Source organism: Adiantum capillus-veneris, chromosome 25, assembly GCF_014529385.1.
Source record: "Adiantum capillus-veneris isolate H3 chromosome 25, ASM1452938v2, whole genome shotgun sequence".
Taxonomy (NCBI): Eukaryota; Viridiplantae; Streptophyta; class Polypodiopsida; order Polypodiales; family Pteridaceae; genus Adiantum; species Adiantum capillus-veneris.
The window spans coordinates 137860209-137877261 of record NC_140955.1 but is presented as its reverse complement, the minus strand read 5'-3'; positions in this window follow the sequence as shown (position 1 = coordinate 137877261).

Below are 17053 nucleotides of genomic sequence, written 5' to 3'. Positions count from 1 at the left end.
GTCTTAAAATAGCCTAGTGAATAAGCTGGTGAAGTTTCATCCAATTTGGGCTCCAAACTACGATCGCGATTGGTGTACCTCAGTCCCAGATCTGACCCAGATTTGACCCACACATACACCTAGGTTATATAAGATACCAGGAGATGTCAAAGTTCAAAAAAAGTCACCAAAATAGCCAAAAACAGCAGACAGTCAGAAAACCACTGTAGCAGACCAAGATATGGTAAAAACTTGACTTTTTCTTGTCCAAATTCAAAAATATTTAAGGAGTAGACTGTACACATTATTGTCTACCATATCCACAAGTTTCACTTGAAAAGGAGATAGAACTACGATCACGATCGGTGTACCCCAGTGACATTTTTAGTTGAGACTTGGTGAGTAGGGAGCTGACATCTAGTGCAACATATTTTCCAAAAGGAGCAAGGTCAAAAAAGCAAAAGAAAGTGGTCAAAAGTCCTAGTTTCACAATCAGGCCAATAACCGCAAAACCACCTGGGATTTGGGTTTTCATTGGCCAAAACATCTCCAAATTCAAAAATACAAAGACACTTGGTATCAAGACATCAAGGGCTAGCTACTGTGCAAAAATCTTCCAGATCTGCGACATGGGGTCAACGATCACGATCGGTGTACCTCTACATAGTGAGGGTATTTGACTTCATAAGTTTGTAGATCTACTTGAGTACATCCCAAATCTCAAGTTTGAGTGAAAAATACCCTCTTGAAGCCAAGATACAAGCACAAAATCTCTATGTGTCCTGATCCTAAAACTGTTTTGAGTGCTGTTTCAAGTGCAGTTTACCAAAACTGCTCTAACTTTTGACACACAACTCCAAATTGAGTCAGGTATAGCTAGGAAGAAAGCTTGCGATTTTAGAGCTGAATTTTTCTAGGTTTCCTAATTCCAAACTTTCAGGGTACCCAGAACCAATTTCCAGATACCAAAAAAGTCACAAATTCCTGACTTTTTAGAGACTTGACCAGGGGCAAAAAGGGATTGTGTGCACTAAGCCAAGGTGTTCTTATCAAGGAACATCTTGAGAGTATTGAATGAGGCTTAAACATGACAACTCATCCATAATTAGGGTTTCTCACTCAACTCAGAGCTATGCCACCTACACAAACAACCAGAAATACTGCAACACCTATAACAAGAGGGTTGAGACAAGACCATGAGGCTTATCAATCATATCAAGCCAAACCTCAAGGCATGGCTCATGGATATTTGTCAAGTGATCATGTAGCTCACTGGAAGCCAAACCAATCAACTAAAATGTGGGAGTTTGGAAGAGCAAAAGTGGAAATTGCTGGAGACTTAGAGGAGAAGCATCCTCTAATCAACAAACCCAACTTGAGGTTCATCAAAACCAATGAAGCCACGAGAGTTCTAACGGATTACACTTATGATGGCCTTTATAGGTTACCTATTGGGGCTCAAAACAACTTCTATAGATGTTTAAATTCCATCATTGAAGAGTTGACAGACTACAAGAACCTCTATGCCTTCACATACACAGATGACCAGGGAGTGCAAGTTCTAATGGTAGATAAGTATGGACAAGAGTACAAACTTATCAGCCCAATTGAGCTAGAAAGATATACATACATGGGTACTCTAATCTTTGCTTACTACTTTCAACCAAGTGTAAGCGTACCAGGGTTTTTTGAGATTGATTTTAAGAAGCTAACATTGAAACTATGGGATCAAATGGACCTCAAACATCCAAAATAGCTATTCACAGGAGTGTAGCTCCTACCTCATTGAGTGGAACCAAGAGACCACCAATTAGACTTACAAATCCATCAACATTTCCAAAACATGTCACAAAGGGGATTCCACCGGGATTTGCTCCAAGACAAGAAGAAGGAACGAGGGATGTCTTTGTGAGAGACCCCGACACGCTAAGATACATGGTTGAACCAGAACCAATGAGACCATATCAATTGGCCAAATGTGTCAAGAAGAAGTATGATGGATTAAGGGATACATACATACATGCATCCTTGTTCAAACAAGTGTTAAGAGCCGAACAAGTATTTTATTTTCATACACAATATGAGGGATTTGGCTTAACCTTGGAAGGGATAGCATTGAATTGGTTCCAACCGTTGGACAAAAATGCCTTCTCAAACGTTGAACAAATGTTGCAAGAATTTGTTGTGGAGTTCTCTAAAAGGGGAATCAAGCATAACACAGTGTCCCAAATCTATGCATTCAAGCAAAAAGAAGATGAGAGAGTGAAGGAAGCATCGCTACACTTCAAACAATCTATAGTGAGATGTCCGGAACGCGAGTTACCACAGGATGAAAGATTATCAATTCTCTTCATAGAGGGTTTGAAAAATGAAACTCTCAAGAACGATTTGCACTTCAAAGGATGTACTTCCTTTGAACAAGTCACGAGAGAAGTGTTATACCTAGTTGACAATTGTAAAGCCTATTGCGAGGAAATTGGTGATACAAAGATCTCTATGGATAATGCTCCTTTAGCATCTATTGAAATCAACACAAGGCAAGTGGTTATGTTTCAATTAATGACCAACCTAGATGAGCTAGCAGTGCAAGTAGCACAACAAATAAAATGGTGTGCCATTGAGCAAAAATGGACCAATCATGAGATGAGTGAGTGCTACTATAATCAAACCTACACGAGGGGGATACTATTTGGACGTAAATAGAAAAACAAATGCCATTACCAAATCATCCATTATTTCAAAATAGGGTTGTATCAAGTTCTTTACAAAGAGCTGAGGTATCACAACCTAGGCTAGGGCAAGAACCTATGAGAAAACTCTATTCATTGAATGAGGACACTCTGATGTTCATAGCCAATCAAGAGCATAGACAAAAGACCATTCTGGCTAAGCAAGAACAACCATCAATTGTGCCACCAGTGACTCAACAAGATGGACCATGCTACAAGTGTGGAGGTAATCATTGGGCCAAGAATTGTTCTCGTGTAAAGATGATTGGATATTGTTTGGAGTGTTCCATTACACATGTTGTTCCTAATTGTCCAAAACACCCAAAAAAATAGGGGAAACAACAATGAATGTTGTGGGAGTTTTACCTTCTCCAAGTGGATCAGAGGCAAAACCCAAAATTCCTGTGAAGGTAGTGACTAGAGCCCAAGAAAAAGAAAATGCTGAGTACCAAGCTAATGAGGAGAAAGATCAACAACCCAAACAAGGGGAAACAACTAGTGTGTCAGTGAGGACTGGGAGAAAATCTTGGAAATCCAAAAGAGATAGAATTAAAGAAAAAACAATTACAAATCAAACTGCAATACAAACAAAATTACAAGAGACAAAGGAGCAGTTAAAACAAGAACGGGAAAACAAAACGGTGGTGAGTGATAAGAAACCAAGGAAGGCGTCTTCCGGAGGATCTGTGTTGGTAGACAAAGTCCTAGAGCCATTAGATGGTGCACTGGAAGCATATGAGGCTAGATTGAAACCCAACCAAACCCTAGACCAACGAGGGATGAAATATCCTCATGCTGAGGTAGAGACTGAGAGGTTGAAAATGTGTAAGGAATTGGTAAAATCTACACAGGCAATGATGGAGCCTGAAGCACCAATTCCACCTCGAGAAACAAAACCAAAAAGTGTTGGATTTGAAATGCCTAAGGCAAAGGTTGTTGAAACATTAACTCAAAGAAACATTGAGCTAGAATCACAAAAGGATCTGCAAGCAAAGACTGCAACACAAGAAACCAACAACCTAGAAATTCAACTAGATGATCAAGTAGTGGCCAACACCACTAATGATGCAAGGTCAAGATCACAATTTATGGCACCTATCCCAGAGATAGATGAGCCATGGCCAAATGAATTGTGGGAAGCAATTAGAAGTGCAAAAGATGGAAGTGCGACTTTCCAATCTGCACCCATAATTGAGGTCAATACATGGCATGAAGTCTATCAGGGAGACATTCAATCTCTAAATGGAGATGCAGGGACAGAAGTTTCAATTGAAAGAAAACCAGAGTCCTTGAAGACCTTACCCTCATACATATGAGAACATGAGGCGGACTCAGAGACTAGAGTGGTGCCATCTCAGAGGAAAGCCATATCCAAGATGATGGATACAAAGAGTATGCAAGAGTTGATGTCAGCTCCAATACAGTGCACCATTACTCTATTTGAACTGCTTAAGATTAGACCACATGTATGGGATGAAGTAGGCAACAATTTGGGGAAGATGGGATTGAAGATACCTCTTCAAGATCTACCCTCAAATGAACAATCAAACAAAACTCAACAAGAAAGTGCAAACACTAAACCTGTGCCGATAAACAAGGTGGGGGAATATTGCGAAGGAGAAGAAGGAAACACCACCTTACCTGTGGAATACAAAGGAGTTAAAACATTGGCTATACTTGATAGTGGGGCTGGAGTAGCCATAGCCACAAAAGACATTTGGGAAAAATGGCGTAGACCAGCGCTTAGGAAAACTAGAATGAAGCTACAACTTGCAGATGGATACACGGAAAAACCTCTGGCTATCCTAGAGCAAATTATTGTGACTTCTTGTGGAGTTGAATATGAACATACATTTGCAATAGTAGATTTTGGAAAAGGGAACAATTTTGATATCATTTTAGGAAGACCTTTCATGCGTCAACTTAAGATGGTTCAAGATTGGGGCTATGAATATATCTACTTGAGACATAAAAAGATCACCACAAAAATAAGCATAAAAGACCATAGCTATAGAGATTTGAATAGAACTCCTTTAGAAGAAATTGACTCTACTATAGTCAATGGGAAAGAGATACCTGCATGGCTACAAACCAAACAAGAACTTTGGATGTGTGGTGCTTCGAAGTGTGGAAGCTCAGTGAAGGAGGATTGCATCCTGGAAAGATCAATGGACAATGAAGCTTACATACCGGAACCCTTTCTAGAGCAATTATTTGAGCCATTTGGATGGAGTCAAATATTGGCAACCTTGGATGTGTGTGTAAATGAGCTAACTCCAACCAAGTTTTGTGATGAAGGAGGCTACGACCTAGTTTCATGTTTTATATTGAAAGTGCTGAGAAATGCTAATGAGATTTGTGAGAATGAAAATAGAGGGACAAATAGCTATGTCATGGAGGATGCTGCACAAACACAAACTAGGAGAGCAATACAACCATGTGGAGATGTCATCATTGACATACTTGAAGAGTCAACAACATCTACTCCAAAGAAACTAACTTCAAATGATGCAGAGTTGAAAGTACAGGAAGAATCAGATGTGCAAAGCTCCACATCAACAGATGTTCTACAAACTCAAGATCAAAGGAAGAATGAGGAAGAATCCAAAGATGCAAAATATCCCACATTGGTCAAATTCAATTTATGCGGACAAACAGGGCTCAAGGTTACATGTTCGGCCATAATTGATCCTTATGCTACTAAGAATATAATGTCATATGGCACTTGGATAATGATGGGAAAGCTGACAATTAAAGAAGTGGAGGAAAGAGTATACTTTAGTGCCAAAACACCAATCCCAAGTTTTGGCATAGCGGAGGCAATACTCAAGTTGAGTCATGGGGAGTTCAAAGACAACTTCAACATAGCTAACTCAAATCACATCAAAGAAATTCTAGTCCTAACAAAGAGTTGGAAGAATATCTTCTTCGGGCAACAACAAAAAGCATCATCAACAACAACAAAGACGGTCCAAGATACATCAACAAAAAAGACACAACCATCTGCAACAGAAAAAGATAAGGCCAAACTAAACATTGAAGAAGATCATCCTTGCAAGTCATTTTTACCTTCGCCAAGCCCACATCAAAGCTCAAGCAAAGCCTCTACATCAAGAACGAAAGCTTCAATCTCCATCGCAGCAAAGTCTCCAAAAGAAGCAAAGAAATGTCAAGCAGGTGTTTGTATCCAAGGAACACATTAGAGTCAAAGATCCAATTTGGATACACTCTCAAGAACAATCTCAACAACAAAAGGCGAGAGGGTGGGTGGCCCCAAATGATGTTTGGGCCAAAAATCCCAAGGTAATGGCATGGAACTTCTCACCCTTACAAAGAAACCCCACAAAGAACAAGCCGAGCATTCAACACAAGACAACCAACTCAACTAGGATAAAGAAGAAGCAAAAGAAAATAGCTTCAAAGAAGCAAACAATACAAAAAATATGGGTACCAAAGTCAGAGATTTATCAAGCTACCCAACAAGGCCAAATGAAGACAAAGAATAGAATGGTTCTCGTCAAGCTACTTGAAGCACAAGGATTCTATGAAGGTAACACCCAAATATGGTTACCCAAAGTAGTTTCTCAACCTAGAGCCACTAAGACCAACCAAATAGCAAAGGACCCCACACAAAGACAATCAACAACAACAAAGAGCCAATGGAGACTAAGCATAACCAAGGGAGAAACAACCTCAAAATGGATCCCTCGTCTTCTACTACAAAAGCAAGGCTTTTACAATGGTAATAACCAAGTATGGATACAAAAGCCTAGTGTCCATCAAGTCAAGGGAGCAACTCATGAAGCAAGAACAAAGTGGGTCCCAAAACCACTATTGAAGCAACTCATGAAGTAAGAACAAAGTGGGTCCCAAAACCACTATTGAAAACTCAGGCTCCTCACAAAGAAGAAAAAGTAAAGGTACAACAATGCGGCCTCCTTACGGAACATCTCATGCAACAAAAGAAGTTAGAGGAGTCAAAGTATGCCAACTTACTTGAAAAGATGGTGGAATCCAAAGACCAAAGCAATGATAGAGGCCTTAATCTCAAGAACTTATGGCATTGGGTTTCAAGCCATGAACATGTAAGTCTAAGTTGCCATTAAAAATACATGGCATAAAAGTCAAGAGTTGGGCAGCTGAGCCACTAAATGAGCAAGGCATTAGTCACAAAGCTTCAAGTAATATTCTCTATGGTCTAAGAGTCTTAGCTATTCTAGGTACTGCTCAAGGTGGAGGAGTTGAGCATATTTATGTTGTGTCGCTCATGCTGGTATAGGTGAGCATAAGAGTCCAAGTCTATGTATTTTAACTTTGGTAAAGTGAAGAAGAGAGTCCAAAAGACACTCACGCACTATGCATAGTGAGTAATGAGTGGAGAAGCTTCAACATCAAAAACCCTTCTTGAAAATGTTGAAGCTATTGAGATGTCCTTGGATATCACATGTGCTACATTTGTTCCTTGAAGCACCCAACAACTCATTTTTCACACCGCATGATTTTCTTGAAAGAACTCTTGTGTGCATATAGCGTGTCCCATAATTGGCGCTTGCATTACGCACTCTTACTTTATTTCTCCCAAGTACTCACCTTGCATGAACATGTACTCAACTTCCAAGTGTTCAACCCCAATAAGAGCATATACCAAAGGCATTTTTTCCCACTGGGTTTTTCCCTTTGGTCATTCAGGTTCTAGACCCTAATTTAGAAACACCCATCACTATTCTATTGTATATATTCCTTCCATCAAATGAAACCAATAAAGAATTTTACACGATCTTCAAAGAGATAAAGTGGGGCCACATTGTTCTCAACTACGCTTCGACAAGAGCAGTTCTTATCTTCAAAGATACCAACAAAGCTCTATTGACAAAGTGGCAAAGAAAATCAAATTGGAGATGCCAGTGCACACATGTCAAAGTCTCAAACATTTTGAGATACGAGCTCCAATAAAAAGTCAACTGCACCAGGAGGCAAAGTATCCAAAGAAGCAGGTATCATCGACCAACTGCACAAATGGAAAGGTAAAGCAAAATGTGCAACAACATGCACAAATGCCTCGTCCACAACATCCAAATCACAAAGAACACATGTTCATCAATCAAAGGCAAATGGGCACCCCATTTGAACAAGCAAAACATGCCAGATATAACTCAATCAAGGAAGGAGGGAGTCTCATAGAGGTCGCTCCAACTTGTAATCATCTTTACTGTGGCTACGGTAATCCAAATTCAGTTTTGTTTATTGCATTGTTTTCTTCTTACTCTGCTTTTTCGTTCAAGTGTAAGCATTCAAGATTCGGTGTAGGTATCAAACGTAACCATTGTGGACTTAAATCATTGTTTTGAGTGTCTATATGCGTATTTTATGTTGTTTTGACCCTAGGAGAGGCTTTAGGGACCCAAAAACGACCCTTTAGGATCATCCGTTTACTGATTTTGTGTACTTTGGGACGAATGATCGCGATCTGTGCACCCATCCAGAATGCTGTGACAGTGATAGGATATGCTCCTGATAGTCCCCTGTTGCTTCCCTTCAAGTTTCGTGTGAATCCAATATGATTTGCATGGTAAACATGCGTGATGACTGTAGAGCTGTGTAGAAGAACATAGGCAAATTACTTGGCTTTAGTGAGTTTGATTTTCTTGTAGAGTTAGTAGTTTCATCTCTTCGAGTTCACTTCATTAGGATTGACACCCTAGTGAGTTTCCATGCCTCATCCGAGTCGCTTCCCTGGTATTGATATTTATGTTGATGCTTGAAGGCTATGCTATGGATGTCCGTCAGGGTGACTAGTTGGACTTTGTCGTGACACATAATTGAAATAATGGCGCCAGTGTCAGTCCAGAGACTCATATTCTCCACATGTGGAATATGTCTCATGTGAGGATGTATAAAAAAGAACATCCGTCAAGTACAAGATGTACTTGTGTGTGGAGGTAACTCTAAACACTCTGCGACAAGAGTGAGAGGACCCTCATTCATTGCTCCACACTGGCTAAACCGAACTCCTTGAGTTCCTAGACCATGTTGTATCCCATGTGACAACATGTGCCAAATTGAACCTACAAGTAGATTCGTAACAGCATAAGGCAAAAAGACAGATTGGACACTGGGCCCAAAATACTTTGTGCCGATATGCCCTTGGCATGGCTCTGTAACATTCAAGCATACTTATATGTCTTGAAAAACCAAGCAAAGCATACTAAAAATGGAATAATACCAAATCAACATATGCGTACCTGGAGATTTGAACGTAACGTTCACTTACCCGTATTCAAATGGAGAGGATCATGTCCCCTACCTGGAAAAACAAACAACATTACACTGGGAACCCTGGGTGTTGCCTTTGCAATCCAAGCCCTTGGATTAGAATCTACGTAGTCAAACCCCTTGGTAAGGCTCTTTGTAGAAACTGCTCAACTAGCAGATAACGGTAACCAACATAGTCAACTGTGTATAGAATGATTGGAATCAACTTGAAAAGTGTGTTCGCCCGCTACTGCGTGGTAGAGTGCAGAATTCTTTCCTTGAAAGTATAAATGGGAGAGATCAATTGTGATCCTCAATGTAGATCAAACTGTGATCCTTAATGCCTATGGGGTGATCTAGCAATCACCCGTCGGGTCTTACCCCAAAACAGTATGTCCATAGACACTTCGTAGTGCTATAGAGAGAGCAGGAGACCCACACAAGTGAACTGCCGAGCTCCTATGGACAGCCATGCTTTCGGATTTGATTGCTGCATCTATACTTTCTTGTAGAGATCAGCTGCTGTGAGTTGAAGATTATCAAAAACTCAACTTGAGTGTCGCACTGAAAACATGTAGTGCAAAAATGACACCTTAAACATCCATACTGACAAGACTCTTGCTTGTCCATTAACGTCGATGTGTACTTCCTTGGGTAGATCTTGAAAACAATCACCCAAAGAATGCCAATAGTTGGGTCTTACCCTTGGCCTGACAATGGCTCTTAGCCTATTTGGCTCATATCCCTTATGCAAAGTAGTGTTCAATCGACGAACCGATGAAGACTAATTTGAGTATCATCTTAGCCACGTGCTAGCTATGAGTTAGAGCACCTCGGCTAAAGCTGACTCACGAGCAAAACATGTACGAAAAGCTTCTTAGAAGATTTTCATTTTTTCCTTAGAGAGAGAGATAGAGAACGAAAAGAAGAGCATGCTGGGCTGGACGAACTTTCCTTAAGTTTTTAGAGTGTGTGCCCAAGCTATGTGCTCTTACGCATCTTATGCCTGACTTGCAGCTTATCGTATAAGCATTCCCCAGTTTTCCGGTATGACTGTCTCATCGAGAGAGGTAACATAAAAACACAAAACTCAGTTCGATCCACCTACCTTGTAGGGGTCGTGATTGTATGAGGACGACTTAGCATTGGCACTTTGCCCATGAAATAAGTCCTAGAGTTAGGTTTCCTTTTAGTGTTGTTGTGTGTTGATAACAACCAACAATCATGTTAAACAATCCATCACTGATTCTGTCCTTGACAGATTTGCGAGTGTGATGGCGGAGGTGTAATCCATGAAGTGGTGGAGGTCATTCCACTGGCTAGCATGCCTTGCATGCAGAGTGATGGCCTCAAACATGAGAACCAAAACCATAAGTGCCTTGCACGGTTCAGACTGGTAGGGATTCTATGAGTTGATATTCCCTGTTTTGTCACTTACCCGAAGCCTTGCTTCCTATAAAATTGCCAAAGCAGTTTGCTTTGCACAATGATAGTAATTGCCAAGTAAGGTGTAAACAGTGAAAAACAAGAAAAATTTAAACTTGTTACCATATACATGTGGTAGTGATGTGTGTGAACACAGTAGGACCGCCGGGGCATTTTTTCCCTCTTTAGGAGGTTTTTCTCCCCGTGCATTGTATATACGCCCATCACTCTAGGGCTATCCATCTTTCCATTGCACACTAAGTAACACACTCTCTATTGTGTGCCTTGAGCTTCCTTTGTCTTCTCCAAGCTGTGTGTGTTTCTTTGCAACCCTAATTCCAACTTGCGTCCTCCCGGGCTTAGTCGTCAGCTGCTCCAGCACACGCCTGCTCACTTTCTTCGATTTCAGTGAGGTTTGGAGAGCATTCGTAGGTCGACAAATATTTTGGGAAAACTCGTAGAGCTCGGTCTGCTCAGAATATTGATTTGGGCTCATTTCGGCCTTCGTTTCCACTATTGGCAATACTACACAGGTTATTTCATCATTTTCTGTAGAATTTTTGTCAATGCTGTTTTCTGCATAACAGGTGCCTTATCGTCTTCTACAGTTTGTGCTATATAGCACAGGTTGTTCCCGCTCTGTTTCTCCTATTTTCCGGCAGTTTTCACATCAAGTGCAGCATTTACCATGGCTGACAACAACAACACAGATGTGTTCAAGATGTTTTTTGCTGAGGACAGGTTGGATGGGGACAACTACCCTATGTGGGCTTATATGATGCAACATGTTCTTGTGTCAAAGGGTGTCTAGAACATTGTGCAGGGCATTGATGTACATCCTGGTTCTGAGGATGTAGGCGATGTTGACGATGTTGCAGGTCTTGCTGCAAGGATCGCAGTTGTTAGAGTTGTTTTGCCTACGACAAAACAAGCTCGTTGGGATGTTAAGGATGCACAGGCTCATGCATTGATTGCGTTGTCTGTGAAGCGCACCATTGTTCTCACATCCGTTCAGCGAAATCTGCAAAACAGTCTTGGGATATTTTGACTGGTCTTTATGCAAGTCGCAAATGAGGCTAAAATTGCTTTGCTACGTAAAGAGCTAGAGTCAAAGATTATGCATGAGGAAGATGATATGGACACTTTCCTTGCTAGTGTCAAGGATATCAATGAGCAACTTATTTCTGTTGGAGAAGTCATTTCAGACAGTTCCCTTTGTCCATACTGTTCTTGATGCCTTACCAGATTCTTACCAGACTTTTGCTAGTACTTGGAGACTTATGACCCAAGGAAATCCAGAAGTTGTCAAGTTTGATGCATTATGCACATTGTTGTTGCAAGAGTCACTTTCCAGAAAAAACAGGACTAGGCAGTGTCCAGTTGAACAGGCTTTTATTGCTTCTCAAAGAAAGGGTGGTAACAGCAATACAGCCACTTCTTATGGTTCTGCTGCGAGTGGCAAAAATACTGTTCCTAATGCTTCTGTTGGCAACACTTCGTCTGGCATTTCTGGTGACAAGGGCAAAAAGAAGATGTGTTTCCATTATTGTAAAGCTAATGATCACTTGATCAAGTTGTGTCCTAAGTTGAAGGCCAAAGAGGCTAAGAAGAAAGAGGGTGGTTCCACTGCAAATGCTGATTCCACTACAAATGCAGCCATTGTTGAGTCTTCTGTGAAAGGAGACTGTAATGCTAATGTTGATGCAGAATGGGCTTTTAGCGTAGAGTGCACTTACAATCCTGTTGTCCATGATCCATGCTTGTCAGTTGTTGCAGATTCACATGTGTGGTATTTTGACAGTGGTGCTACAAAGCACATTACCTCACATCGTGAATTGTTTACCACTCTCGAGTCTGTTCCTGATGGGAATTCAGTCACTTGTGCCAACAATGCCTCTTATCTAGTTCAGGGAGTTGGAAAGATTGTGCTTATTGCTGCTAATGGCAGTTCTTTCACACTTGTTGATGCACTTTATGTACATGGGATCAAGAAGAATCTCTTGTCTGTATCCGCACTTGCTAGACTTGGACTTGTAGTCAAATTTGTGGATGACAAATGTACAATTCATGATCTCAGTTTTGGTGATGAAATTGTTGCATCTGGCCTTTTGTGCCGTGGGCTGTATAAGCTCACTTTGTATGACAAGTGTGGACAAAATTTTTCAAATGCTATTACAGATTCAAGGGCTATTTCAGATGCAAAACTTTGGCATGCACGTTTTGGTCATCTGAATTTTGCCAGTTTGCTGTGTTTGCAGAAATCTGATATGGTTGCTTCTTTGCCTCCTCTTGAAGCACCTATCAAACATGTTTGTGAAGGCTGTATTTTGGGTAAGATGCAGCATTCTAAATTTCCAAAGGATGGTTCAGTTCGGGCCACTTGCAGGTTGCAACTTGTGCATAGTGATGTTTGTGGGCCCATGCAAACTCCGTCCTTAAGAAATTACCTGTACTTCGTGACTTTCATTGATGATTACTACAGGCATGCATGGGTGTTTCCGCTTAAAGAGAAGTCCGAAGTTTTTATGTGCTTCAAACAATTTTTGGCTATGGCTGAAAATGTCTCGAAATGTACTATGGGCACCCTCCGTTCCGATCGAGGGGGGGAGTATATGTCTCATGAATTTAATGCATTTCTGGCTAGTCGTGGGATAAAAGACCAATGTACAGTGCCTTATACACCTCAACAAAATGGTGTTGCTGAGAGGAAAAACAGGTCACTGACAAAAATGGCACGATGTATGGTCAAAAGTCAAGCTTTGCCGCATTCTTTTTGGCTTGAGGCCATCATGTGTGCCACTTATGTACTTAACAGGTGTCCTACGAAAGCTTTGCAGTCTATTACTCCATATGAATCATGGCATGATAGAAAGCCTTCTATTGAGCACATGCGTGTTTTTGGCTGTTTGGCATATGCTTTGGTGCCACAAGTGCAGCGCAGAAAATTGGATGATAAGGCTGTCAAATGTATTTTTGTTGGTTATAGTGTTGAAAGCAAAGGTTACAGGTTGTATCATCCGCAAACAAAACGTATTCTGGTTTCTCAAGATGTAGTGTTTGTGGAAGATTCTGTTCAACCCTTGTTGTCATGTACTAGAGACAGTGATGTAAGCTCACAGGACATTTATGACACTTTGTTGCCTCTTTTCAGTGGTGGAAATACGAATGTAAGTTCCAATGAGGCAAATGAAGTCGCGGAGCGGAGCGTGGGTCGACTCTCTCTCTCACACACACACACAGTGAGCTTACACAGTACAGTACGCAGAGATCTGTTAGAAGGGTTATCTCCCAATTCCTTAGTATTCACAAAGAATATGTTAGTATATACAAAGAGTTAGAGGTAAGTGAGTTAGGCGGGCGGCCGGCCATATCCGCATAAGAGGCCACCTGGGCTTTAATCCCAACAACCTCCCACTTAAAGTCCAATGTGGCACTTTAAGTAACTGTAAATCTATGAACATAAATGTACAAAGATTTACATGGCTGCCATCTATCCAATGCCCAATAACTCACGACAATGCACAAAGCCCTCTCCTGGAAGTCCCTTTGTGAGTAGATCAGCAGGATTGTCCTTGGTGTGGATCTTCAGCAGTTGTATCTGCTTGTCTTCAAGTACTTCCCTAATGAAGTGATACTTCACATCAATATGCTTAGTCTTCGAATGGAACACTGGATTCTTTGCCAATTGTATAGCACTTTGACTATCACAATATAACTCTGGCATATCTGCATTGATTCCCAAGTCTGCAACCAATCTACCAAGCCAAATAGCTTCTTTGCATGCCTCATTTGCTGCAACATACTCAGCTTCTGTAGTAGACTGCGTAACACAATCTTGTAATCGAGATTGCCATGATATGGCACCTCCAGCCAATGTAAAGACATAGCCTGATGTAGATCTCCTCTTATCCAAGTCTCCTGCATAATCTGAGTCAGTGTATCCTCTGACACTCAAATCCTGACTACCATAGCATATGCGCATACTCTTTGTATGTTTTAAGTATCTCATGATACCTTTCACTGCCTCCCAATGTTTCTTGCCGGGATTTGACATATATCTGCTAACCACTCCCACTGCAAATGCAATATCCGGACGTGTAGCAATCATTGAGCTCTGATACCAATTGAAGTCGCGGAGCGGAGCGTGGGTCGACTCTCTCTCTCACACACACACACAGTGAGCTTACACAGTACAGTACGCAGAGATCTGTTAGAAGGGTTATCTCCCAATTCCTTAGTATTCACAAAGAATATGTTAGTATATACAAAGAGTTAGAGGTAAGTGAGTTAGGCGGGCGGCCGGCCATATCCGCATAAGAGGCCACTTGGGCTTTAATCCCAACAGCAAATGTACAGCCTATGGGGGTTTCTGAAAATGTTTTAGATCAGCCTATTACTGATGTAGATGTACATGATGAACTTGATGAGGAAAGGACTCAAAATGAGCAGGCTAGAGGTATGCCAAAATGGCTGGTGCACACTTTGCGTCACAGTAAATTGGATGCACCTTTGTCTAGTCGTACTCGTTCAGGCTCTGGCCATGCATCCTATGCATCAGATTGTTATGCTTTGGCTGTGTCTAGCTTACATGATGTTGAGGAGCCTCTTTCTTTTGATGAAGCACAGAATTCAAAAAATTGGATGGCTGCCATGCAATCAGAATATGATGCACTTATAGAAAATGACACATGGACTTTATGTGATTTGCCTCCTGGCAAAAAGGCCATTGGTACGAAATGGGTTTACAAGTTGAAACGCAAGCCGGATGGTGAGATCGATCGCCATAAGGCTCGACTTGTTGCAAAAGGTTATGCACAACAAAAAGGCATAGATTATGAATAGACTTTTGCTCCCACTTGTCGTATGACTACTATACGTTTTCTATGTGCATTGGCAACTCATTTTGGTTGGGATGTACATCAATCAGACATTGTTACTGCTTTCTTGAATGGTGACATATTTGAGGAAGCTTATGTAACGCAGCCTCGCAGTTTTGTCATAAAAGGACAAGAGGACAAAGTGTGCAGATGTAAGAAGGCTTTGTATGGGTTGAAGCAATCTCCTCGTGCTTGGTATGAGAAAGCTGACACTCATTTGGTTAAACGAGGCTTTCGTAACAGTCCAACAGAAAGCACATTGTATGTAAAGCGTGAGGGTGATGTACTTCTCATTGTGGTTCTTTATGTTGATGATTTGTTGATCACTAGACCAAATGAGAGACATATTGCTGAATTTAAGGCTGATTTGAATGCTACTTTCAAGATGAAAGATTTGGGGATGTTGCATCATTACTTGGGTATATATTTTAAGCAGTGTGATGGTGGTATTGCCTTATGTCAGAAAAGTTACATAGAGACATTGCTATGGAAATTTGGACTTGAGGATTGCAAACCTATTGCCACTCCCATGGAAACAGGTTTGAAGTTGAGTCTAGATGATGCCGGTGATCCTGCTGATGTCACTCTTTACCAAAATGCTGTTGGCTGCCTCATTTATGTATGTAACACGAGGCCATATATTCAGTTTGCAGTCTCACAGGTCAGCAGATTTATGCATAGCCCAGGGTATAAGCATTGGCAGGCTATCAAGAGGATTTTCTACTACCTTAGTGGCACTTTACATCTTGGCTTGTTTTATCCCAAGGGGGGATCATTGCCGCCAGACTTACATGCTTTTTTGGACTCGGATTGGACTGGTTGTTTTGACACACGAGTGTCCACAAGTGGTTTTTGTTTCATGCTTGGCAGTTCATGTATATCATGGTTGAGCAAGAAGCAACCTACTATGGCCACTTTGAGTTGTGAGGCTGAGTACAGGGCAGTCTTCATAGCTACGGCTGAGTGTGTATGGCTCAGATGCCTTATGGCTCATTTGGGTGTTGGACAGGACACTGCGAACACTATCTACACTGACAGTCAGAGCGCATTGACAGTTGCGAGGAACCCAGTTTTTCATGCTCGCACAAAGCACATTGAGGTGCATTACCACTATGTCAGGGAGAGGCTCTCAGCACGAGAGATCAGCTTGGCTTATGTGCCAACATAGGACAACCTTGCAGATCTTTTCACAAAGGCATTGTCTCATGAGCAGCTTGAAGCTTTCGACAAAGCTTTGGGCTTACTCCCCTTTGTGGACTGATCATGTCCTTAGGGCATGGTACTTCCCTTTACTAGCTCATGTGCCAGCTCTCGTTCACCGCATCACTCTACGGGGGATTTGTTACCATATACATGTGGTAGTGATGTGTGTGAACACACTAGGACCATTGGGGCATTTTTTCCCTCTTTAGGAGGTTTTTTCCCCCGTGCATTGTATATACGCCCATCACTCTAGGGCTATCCATCTTTCCATTGCACACTAAGTAACACACTCTCTATTGTGTGCTTTGAGCTTCCTTCATCTTCTCCAAGCTGTGTGTGTTTCTCTGCAACCCTAATTCCAACTTTTCCGTCGTGCATTGTATATACGCCCATCACTCTAGGGCTATCCATCTTTCCATTACACACTAAGTAACACACTCTCTATTGTGTGCCTTGAGCTTCCTTCATCTTCTCCAAGCTGTGTGTTTTTCTCTGCAACCCTAATTCCAACAAAACTTGGCTAACCTAGTTGTTGTTGTAACCCCTTGGCTCGATATTCCGTGGAAGAAAAGTCGATTAAAAATGGTG